A 10,401-nucleotide genomic window follows, 5' to 3' on the forward strand; every position below is an offset into this window, starting at 1 on the left:
AACAGCGGGACTAATTTTCATATACATACTATATATGTATAAGGGGCAAGGCAGATGGATATTGCTAAATCAAATCAAGGTGTAGTTATTAAAGTCTAGATAACAATCAAACAGATTTTGTAGAACCCTCTCTCTCAGATAATTGCCGCTGTCAAAGTTCTCTTTTTTGCGATATTCTGCGTTTCTGTCACTGAACTGAGTTAAATAAAATTAACCTGGCAAGCAATGGCTGATCTAGATGGATGCGGATAAAACAYTGAACACTATTTTCTTACAAAAGTCCCTTACTTCTCCGCAGGACTACTGAAATCTTTATTTGTTTATTTATTTAAAAGAGAACTAATTATAAATAATTAATCTACTTGTAAGAATCAGCACTGCCTGCCAGGGCCTTCGGCAGTACTGAGATCTTAATTGCATACAAATTTAAAAGAAGGTAAGAAGGTATAGACCAAACTTACCTTAAAGTTGTGGATAGCGGCAATATTTTGAATCGCTTGGACGAYTGGTGAGCTGCAAGATAGGAAATTATATTTGTATTACTTTGTGCTAAAATAATAAGAAGGTGATGGTTTTTTATACGTTTTTAATATCACTTATGAACAAACAGAATTTGCATGAAAATGATTTGAAAATAATATGATTAGAAAAACAATGCTRTTTTTATTTTTGCACCCACTTGTAMATATAAACAASAAGATATATTCATATATTTTACAATAAACACCAATAAGCACCAAAGTGTCTGCCCAAATTTTGTCACGCTTGAATGAGTTAAGCGAACTTTCAAGGCGATACGAAAATTTGTAAACCCACAAATGTTTTTGATGCCTAATGCGTTATTTGTRTGTAAAACTCATAAAGTTTAGACGTTAGAAGCTATAAAAACATCGCGTTATAACTGTAAAGGCTTTGTCACGTCATCAGCGCTTAACACTTTAATAATTTTTTGCCAGGAAATCAGTTTAAGCAGATAATGGAAAAAATTTGTTTGACACTGAAAAAACGAAAAAAATCATTTCACACCCGGCATATTAACAAAACAAAAGCTTCCCCTGAAGTTACCTTGTGTCTTCCATATAACATCAAATCGTAACGCTAAGGTAACCTGGTAACTGGAGAGGCACGGTTCCTACTGHACTTACWTAGAGCCAGCCGGCACCCAGCATCTCCTGAAGTGACGCTAAGATCACCTAAGCATTTGGGAGTTACGGTGCCTACTTTACTTATATAGAACCAATTCCTTCTGAAGTCACCTTGTGACTTCCAATTCACATCACACCGAGGCGCGATAGTCACCTTAGCACTGGCCAGGCACGGTGCCTAATTTACTTGTATAGAGTCAGCTGCAAATATAAAAATTTCCTTTTCATTACAAGTATTCTTCCTACTCAWCACATATTTCAACTTTTATCCTAACACACAATAGAAATGTCAACACTTAAGCGCTGAAATCACTTTCTCAAGCCAACTGTTAAAGCAAGCGCCATTTTCCTTCCATAATTCCACCTTATCGTATACTCTACCTCATCTTTCATTATTCACCAGCACTACGCCGACGCAATTTTTGCTGCAAATTCACTTTTCCTTTCGCAACCTTCCAGCAGCACTCCGCCCCCTTGGCATTGTTAATAATTACTCATTTGCTTGTTTAGCACTGAAAAGTTGTAATCCTTTCGCAAGTGCTCGTTTCTGAAGTATTAGTGCGCACTTTGAAGGACATTCGGCGAGGCAATTTYGAGCAAGGATTTTATTCTTRCAAGAAACAAAAACAAAAAAGCARAAATCACGAAAACAGCGGGTTTTCGTTTTGCTGCTTAGTTAGTTGATTWTCGCAATAATAATAATAATTATGAAAGCTGCTATTATATAAGTTATTTATTTTCCGTTAATTACTGTCAAGAGTTTTGTTTGAGTATTAATTTTGGAAAATGCAAACAATAGTGGAGGCGGGGTGCACAGCCTTGGACTTGTTGGCGCGCAATTAAGACTTTTTGTGTGTGTGCGTTGTAATTATAAATGAGCGTGTTAGCRTAGTGAAAGCTTCTCAGGTTGCTTAAATATTGAGTGGTAATAGTGATTTGATGGGTAGATAAATAAATAACGCAATTGATGACTTGAAACACTGAGATATCGGAATTGTGCGCGGAAAAGTTCGAAAGTGAGGATGGGTGTTTGCTTAGACTGTTTCGCATAAAGCTATACCACGAAATTTGCTTTGGAAATTTCACTTCGAAATATCCGACATTCTTTCATTTCTCAGCTGGTGACAAACAAATGTGGATAACCTAAGTCAGCCTAGAATATTTCATCTAAAAGTGTACTACGAATCTGTGCGCTTATAAAATATGCCGCCAAGTACTATGCAACGAATGGGTCCAGAATATTTCTTTTAAAACTGTGCTTCGAGCCTGTTATTTGTAAGTCAAAACAAAAAAAAAAAAAATCGGATGTATTTAAAAAAAAATTAAGAAAATTTTAATGATGCAAGTATTCTAAACAAAGCGCCTAAGGATATGCTTCGTTTTTAACAATATTTTCTAAGCGAGTGGCAAAAAACAAAAAAAAAAAAAAAATCAATTCAAGAAATATTCGATAAGCTTGCCTCCGTGAAACATATCTTTAAATATTGTATAATAGTAACGACTTTGGAACATATAACAATAGTCAAGTGTGCCTACTGAAGACTAAGCTGACCAACATGCTAATACGATTGCATGGCACTTAGAGCTTAGACTTCTCGATGTATTTCCTATATAATCTAAGTTACAAATACAGTTATATAAGTCCGTTGGTACATAGTCGTAAGTAAGTAAGTTTATCTAGCAAACGGGCCGGCCAAATTTCGCCTTCAACGCCAAAGCGATAACACACATTAACGGTTGCCAAAATGTTTGTTTGCCGGRACTTAACGACACAACAGTTCATAGTTCATAGTCGAGCACATACACATTTAAATATTGAATGGCAATCCATTGCAARTGGATGCCAATATAAGTTCATATGAGTAGCCGAGGCGACTTGGAATAAAAACTTCTAAAATTTTTATTCTAAAATTTTTATTCCAAGTCGCCTCTTGTTCTTAGGAACACTTGCGAACGCAGCTTCCAACTTGCTTATGCCGAAGCTAATGACTTTCTTTAGGCATTGTATTTTTGAGCGCTAAGCTTAACTTTTAAAAGAGTTAAGAAAGCTTCTGTGTTTTGTAGCAGCTCATTACTTCAAGCATCTAAGAAGCAGGTCTGGGTCTACACTCTCTACGTTGAGAGATGCCTATGGTTAAATAAAGCCTAATAGTAAAATCTTCATCCTGGAGAACATGTTTCGCAAATTTATAAACTACCTACAGAGGCTCATATAATTTCTACTTTTAAGATTCATATATTCCCTACAAGGTTCATGTACTCCCTTCTGTGTATTTTTGTATGTTTGCCAACGCCATTTTAGTCATTTAAATCTCAGCTGAGCAACGCCATTTTTGTTTACCACACAGCTTGATGCAACTTATATTCATTTCACTTTCTTTACTCTTCCTCACTTACAGCCATGCTACCACACTTCTGCTGTAGTTTTTGTGTTGTCATCACACAWCTATTTGGCAGCTTTTCGCTTTAATCCCTACTGCCTTTAACGCTGGCTGWGTGTGTGTGCAAGCTGATGCTGCAAACTATTGCACTCGAAATGGCGGACGTAAAAGTAGGTCAAAATGTTTATGAATTGTGGGCGGCGAACATCAYACAATCGACATATTCGACATTTTAAACCTGCTTGGCGCACTCAGTGGGTCTTACTTAGACGCTAGTGGYGCTGAGTTTGCCAAGTAAGCGGAGCGCTAGTTACAATGCATGCGGAAGTGCGCACARTTGTTGGGCAATGAGTGGGTCGTTTTGCTAGAATGACGGTGGAAATCGATATAAAAAGCGCTAAGAAAACAGTGAAAGCAACGCAAACACACAAACAACAATTATAATAAAAGGAATAACAAACAATTGGTTATCGAGCATACAAGAAATCAAAGATGTGCGCTTCTTAAGCAAGCCGTTGTGGCACAGTTTTCCGCAAAAGTTTACTTATCGAACAAAAGATTTCYTTAGCTTGTCTGTTATCGCACAATAAAGCAATTAGTGCCAAGGCGCTTCAGCGGTGGGGCTGACAGTGATGCGGCGCGGGMGAGGTGAACAGCTGAAGAACGAGCGAAGCGAAATGTGTTGGTAACCTTAAGTTCAAAGCGCGCTTTCACGGCCTTTCACTGAGGCGAGTGTGCGGGCGTTTGCGGATACGTTGCAAACCACATTGGGACAGCGCCGAGGTAACCACAATTGCAGTTGGTTAAACTTTCTGACAAGTCTGATTTCTATTGCTTAATGCCCTGCCACATAGCAGGTGCGCATTTGGCAGATTGTGGCAGGCGCAACTTTCTCAATTCTGGTGCGGTAAATTTTCGTGTGCGCTGCCAATGAATGTAGCAAATGGTGGGAGAACGCGCTTTTCCAAACACAAAAATTTAATTTTAATAGAGGTCATACTGAAGTGAAAATATTTAGTGGAGGTAGCATTTACGAAAAAATCAAATATGACAATAATACTACCTAAGCTGCATAAAGTTCCAGCTATTGACGCAATATCTTCTACGTACACACAAGTCAAATTTGCTCATATACCAAGCAATATATATACTTTATTTTTTATAAACTTGTTGAGAATTCAAGACTACTGTTTTGACTGAACGAAAAAATTATAAAATCATATATTATATYATTAAAAAGTCTAATTTGTTAGTGTTTCACTTACATCTACATTTCTTACGCTTGTATACTTAATTCAACTTTCCCTACTTCTTTKTTACATTGGAAATGGGTCAGTGGGAGACAACGGTATTAGCGCAAAGTGCCAACTAAAGTGCTTTGATGTTAATGTCAATAGCTGTAAGCGATGCTTGACCAGAAAATGTAAACACAAGTAAGACATTCAAAACCAGAATCAAGGAAACAAATATGCGACAAGCAAAGAGATGAAAGGACATCATAAAGCAATTGAGTTTTAACAAAATGGCGCAGAAGAGRGCATCAGTTAGCTAAAAGAGAAGTGCCAAAAGAGTGTAAAGAATATAAAGTTGCAATATGATAAAAGCTYACTTCAGTATTTTGAATCTAAGAACATTTAAAAAGGACATGATTTAGAGAAAATAGTACGAATTTAGGTTGATATATAATTTGAGGTTAAGCTGTGGAAAAGGATTTATAAAAGGAGGTATTAACAAAACTTTTTTAACCCCAACTACCCAAAACTTGTTCTTATATAGCAATCGAGCTTGAAATCAGTCRCCTAGCAATTCTTAAGGAAGTCTTCTAATCTACTTTGCCGCCTCCCCGCGTCTACAGCCATTATTATGTAGCAATGTAACAGCATCATATTTGTATCTTTAACCTTTCTTCTTTTACAATTATGAAAGCGACTAAAAGACGTTTACAAAAGCAAAAGCAAAACTCATTTATAACTTAAAGCATAAAAGCCTGCTTCCGCAAATAAACACAGACAAAACTTACAAACTCACATAGATCTCCTTTTGAAAAGCAATCAAAGCCGGAGTACAGYCATAGCGGGTCAAATTGTTTTGGGGTAATTGAGTAAAAGGCGGCTTTAGATCTTCTACTCTAATATAATTTGATTGACCGCAAAGTAAACGAACAGCGCAAGCGGAGGCCACAGTCCAAAGCGGGGGCTGTGTAGACAAGGAAATGAAAGTAAAAACGCATAAAAGCWTACAAAAGCGAAGTTACTTTTGTGGTAATGTGGCAGACGGCAGGATGTGAGTAGACTGATAAGGAGCACAAGCGGTCAGACTGCCGGGCGYCACAGCTTATAACAAAGACTACGTGTAAAGACTTAGAGCGTAGAGTATTGTGAAATAAAGTGGGTATGCGACAAAACAGCGTCGCCACTGATAGGCATCTCACAAGGAAGTCACAATGCTTGCTAAATTAACAGCGTAAAATTGTAGCGAGTATATGCAATAAAAGTGTCCAAGTCAGCGTCACCTTTGTAGTCAAAACAAAGTAATGAATGAGACGGAAGCATCGCAGTCCAATGTAATTGTGTGAATGCATGGCGGAGTTGTTGGGGTTGTTAGCAGTTAGTTTGGAGTTTCAGTTACGCAATAATATTTTGCGTTTTTTGATCAAATGAGTTTTTGYTTTTGACTATATATGTTGCCTAGTTTAAGACGATTTGCAAGTATAAAGTACATTTATTTTGGTGACTCATTTGTAGAAGAAATTGAAGTATACTAAAACTTGAAAGTCTACACATAACAAAGAAACTGTTAAAGCAATGCTTGTRAAGTGGCCATGAAATCGGTTAAATTATAAGGTATTGGATGAGCAGGTACTGCGGATGTCGAAATTGAAGTTCAAAGCGAACCGCTTAATGCCCTTGGTCACGTTATGTTAGGTTACATTGGCAGGTTGTCACGTCACAGTCCTTTGCAATGCCAGGTGGGGTTTTTTAACACGGGCTGAAGTTTACGTCATGTAGAATTTCAACGCTTTCTCCGATATTTAATAGAGATTTAATATCTAATTCTGATACTTTAACCAGTCCTGTGAACAAAGAATCTCAGAGATGTATTAGACGAGTTCTAGTTAAGAAGCACAGAAATATAGGCGGTGCTCCAGTGTCTCTCTCATGCCAACCTCGTTAATATTTAAATTATAACTGAGAAACTAGTTCTTGTTTTTCATATAGACGGCTAAACGATCGATACTAAGCCAGACGATCTGTCTGTTATACTTTTTTTATTTTTTCTTTGTTTTTTGATTATTAAAATCGAGCACTTGATAGCTATTTTATCAAAGTCCGGAACCAAATTCGCAGTCTGGACAACAACCTGTAAAGTTTTCAGTTTCAATTAAATTGGATTGATATTTTAATTAATATGGATTAATATTTTTAAATAGTACTTTTATTTGTTATAGTATGAATTAGTGCTTTAATGAACCAAAAGTGCGRCAGTTAACACCGTGAAGAAAAAAATAAAATAAAATGTTATTTTGTATGATAAATCGATCTAAATTAGCGCTTTAATAGATAACGGCTAGTTAATTGATCAATTTACTTCTCTGCAAAAAGGCTATAAGGCAGATACCGCTTTGGAGCAAGAAAGAAGAGGAGAAAATTAAAAATAAATATTTATATAAGCAACTTTCATTTAAAAATCCAGTTTAAGTTATAAACATCAATATTGGTCTTCATTAGAAAAAGCCATCCTCAACAACTATATTGATGTGACCTTTTTTAGTTGTTCTAAAGCCGAAAAAAATAATATATACAAAACGTCTTACATTTTTTTAGCAACAAAATATAGTTTTTTTTAATTATTCCATTTTGAAAATAAGTTCAACTAAAGACCTCTAACCTCAAAAAATTGAGAATAAATGTTATTTATTTGCCAATAATATTCTGCTGCAAAAAAAGTTAATTAACTAGATGATAAGCAGCAAAACAAAGCCGCTATTTTCTGCATGTTTTTGCGGCACAAAATCCCATAAATGTAGGACAGTAATTTATTTTAACAAATTTCACACAAATTAGTCGCAAATAAATCATAACAAACGAGTGGAAAGCTGTCAAGTATAGCTTGAGACACAAAAAAACTAAGCAAACATATGTATTTCAATTTAAATTTGCTTTGTTATAAAAATTTAATTACTCAAATTAATACAATTATTCATAGCACATATTTTTTTTTTGTATGGAAGTGAAAAAAAAAATTAGAATAAAAAATTAAATTTAAAAAAATTGAAATTAATCTTTTTTTTTTGTTTGCTTTGAATTGCTAGTGCTCGCTCGGCAGCAAACTAAGTTCTAGTGAAAAACGCGAAAAATTAAAAACAAAACAAACAAAAATTGTCCGCGTAAATTTATTGATTTTTCGCTATAAATGTAGTTCCCTGTGCTCACATTTGTTGTTGGACATGTATTTATGTATGTTTGTGTGTGTAGRTGGCTTAATCGGCAAATGTGATTATTATCACAATAAACAATTTAAAATGCGATTTGTTTGTTTAATTGAGTAGAATCTGCGGTTTGACAGTCGCACTGTGACGATGCGTCAAAGCGCCGCAATGATGCGTGAGAAAAACAAGAGGATTACAAAAAAAAAAAAACACGAAATTAAAAACAATAAAATTACAAAANATCGGCAAATGTGATTATTATCACAATAAACAATTTAAAATGCGATTTGTTTGTTTAATTGAGTAGAATCTGCGGTTTGACAGTCGCACTGTGACATGCGGCCAAAGCGCCGCAATGATGCGTAAAAAAACAAAGAGGAAAAAAAAAAAAAAAAAACACGAAATTAAAAACAATAAAATTACAAAAGTAACAAAACAGCCAAATAGATAAACGTGAAAGCAAAACATGAAACTAAACAACAGTTAGACAATTTTTGTGGGTTATTGAGAAGAGAAAAAATCGCTGATTTTCGAAATGGATTTGGTGGAACTTTTAAGCGGCGAAATTAAAGTCAAAGGTATAACATAAAATTATTAAAAAATAAAATAAAAATATTAATTTATTTTCGACTACGGTAATTATATATAGCCAATCAGTAAGTATATATACCTTCCAACCAACAACTTCCAATGGTATATATACCACACCAACCAACTTTTAAAGCACATTTACAAAGTAGTCTGCTATCGCTTACCAGCAACCTAGCAGCGAAACAAATTTTATATTTGCAATATCACCAAAAAAAAAAAAAAACAAAATAACAACACAAGCAATGCTTTGTGCAARGTAATGAAAAAATTCACACTCATTAATTTGCCGCGCAATTTCAATAAAAAATCGAATTTGTTTTAAAGCATTTGGCGCGCCTACACTTCACTAATTTCCATAGGCGCGTTCAAATTGCAATTTTTTCTCAACTTTTTTGGTATAACTTTATCAGCTATCGCACACATAAATGTATATTACATACAGTACATTGCTAGCTTTTTCGCCATATCACATTTGARCAAATATTAGCTTGATAAATTAAAAAAACGAAAATGACTAAATCATTGCAATCAATTTCATTCACTTTTTAATTTGTATTATTTCGCTTTTTCTGTTTAACTCATTGGCATTGTTTATTTCACTATTAGCTYTGGCGATAAATGCAATTTGTGGCTAACAGCGCTCTAGAGACTTTTTAATATAGTTAATGGAACTGCAGACGCACATGTTCTCCCGCCAACTAGTTTTCATTTAGATGTGTTTTTAATTAATTGCGCTTTAATTTTTACTAAAAAAAATACAGATATGTATATATTAGGGTGGTTAAAAAACTTCTGCTTAGTACTCTGCAAAACAACTCTTGGATTAATGATTGTGTCGTAAAATTTTGGGGAACTCWCTGCTTTCGAAGGAAATCTCCAATTTTGTGAATTTAGAAAATAACACAAAATTGAAGAGATTTCAAATGTAATAGGAATTCACCGGATTATTATTGTTTGAGCAACTTATACGTAGTTGCAAGGCTCTGCCAGAAAAAAAATCAACTCATAAATGAACAGATGATCAAGCAACATATAACCTACGTATAGGTTAGTTAATTAGACATTCACAGACTAGTTTTGGTGCCTTGCGATACTAGATGGAGGCTCCAAATGCTTAGAGCGGAGTCGTAGCAATGTAGTATAAGTGCACAAGAGGAGTAACTCTTTGTTTCCTTAGTGCTTTGCTGTATTTGCATCTTATCGATCTGTAGGCGTGCGCCGCCACCAGTTTATGGTCGGTGGGTTTTCTGATTATTTTGTCATAGTCCCCTTCGATCGCGTGTCAGCAGCAACTTTTWATATTGTCGATCTACCGTTTTAGATATGACTTTTGGAGTTTTGCACCCATGGTTTCATCACGTTTTGATGTTCTTTGAAATGCTCATGTCCAGATCGTCGTGTAGATAATGCATGAGTTTTGCAAAATTTGTTTTTGTGTGACGCGTCTTCGACGAACCATTAACAGCAAAACTTCAATAAAATAAAGGAATTGGAGCTAGGGAATCGACGATTAACAGTCAGAGATTTTACTATAATATCTGAAGGATCAGTGAAAACCATTTTGAAAAATCATTGGGCCTGAGAAAAGWGCAAGCAGGATGAGTTCCAAAGCCATTCATATTTTTTTGAAAACAGTGTCGCGTTAACTTCTAAGAAATAAAGCTTTCCAACTACCAGGGTATCATGGCAATGACGGACGATCAATCGGCCGAATATCGCGGCAAAAGTGAGCCGAAGCAGATGAAACCACGCCTAAGCAAGGCTRTCCCGGAAGTCTAAATTAACAACTTTTCGATTATAGGAAAAAAAAGGTTGGCACAAGTGTATTCTGGCCAGGGAGGATTACTTAAAGGAC

At 35.3% G+C, this 10,401-nt stretch overlaps 1 long non-coding RNA gene across 1 annotated transcript in view; it reads right to left on the reverse strand.

The window, feature by feature from the left end:
* LOC108968907 overlaps positions 1–10,401 on the reverse strand; it is a 111,725-nt gene that overhangs the window by 31,981 nt on the left and 69,343 nt on the right. The window contains exon 3 of the long non-coding RNA XR_001993360.1: positions 462–513. This is a non-coding gene — a long non-coding RNA (uncharacterized LOC108968907). The remainder of the gene's footprint in view (positions 1–461; positions 514–10,401) is intronic.

Source organism: Bactrocera latifrons, unplaced genomic scaffold (genome assembly GCF_001853355.1).
Source record: "Bactrocera latifrons isolate USDA-ARS-PBARC rearing strain unplaced genomic scaffold, ASM185335v1 scaffold_231, whole genome shotgun sequence".
NCBI lineage: Eukaryota > Metazoa > Arthropoda > Insecta > Diptera > Tephritidae > Bactrocera > Bactrocera latifrons.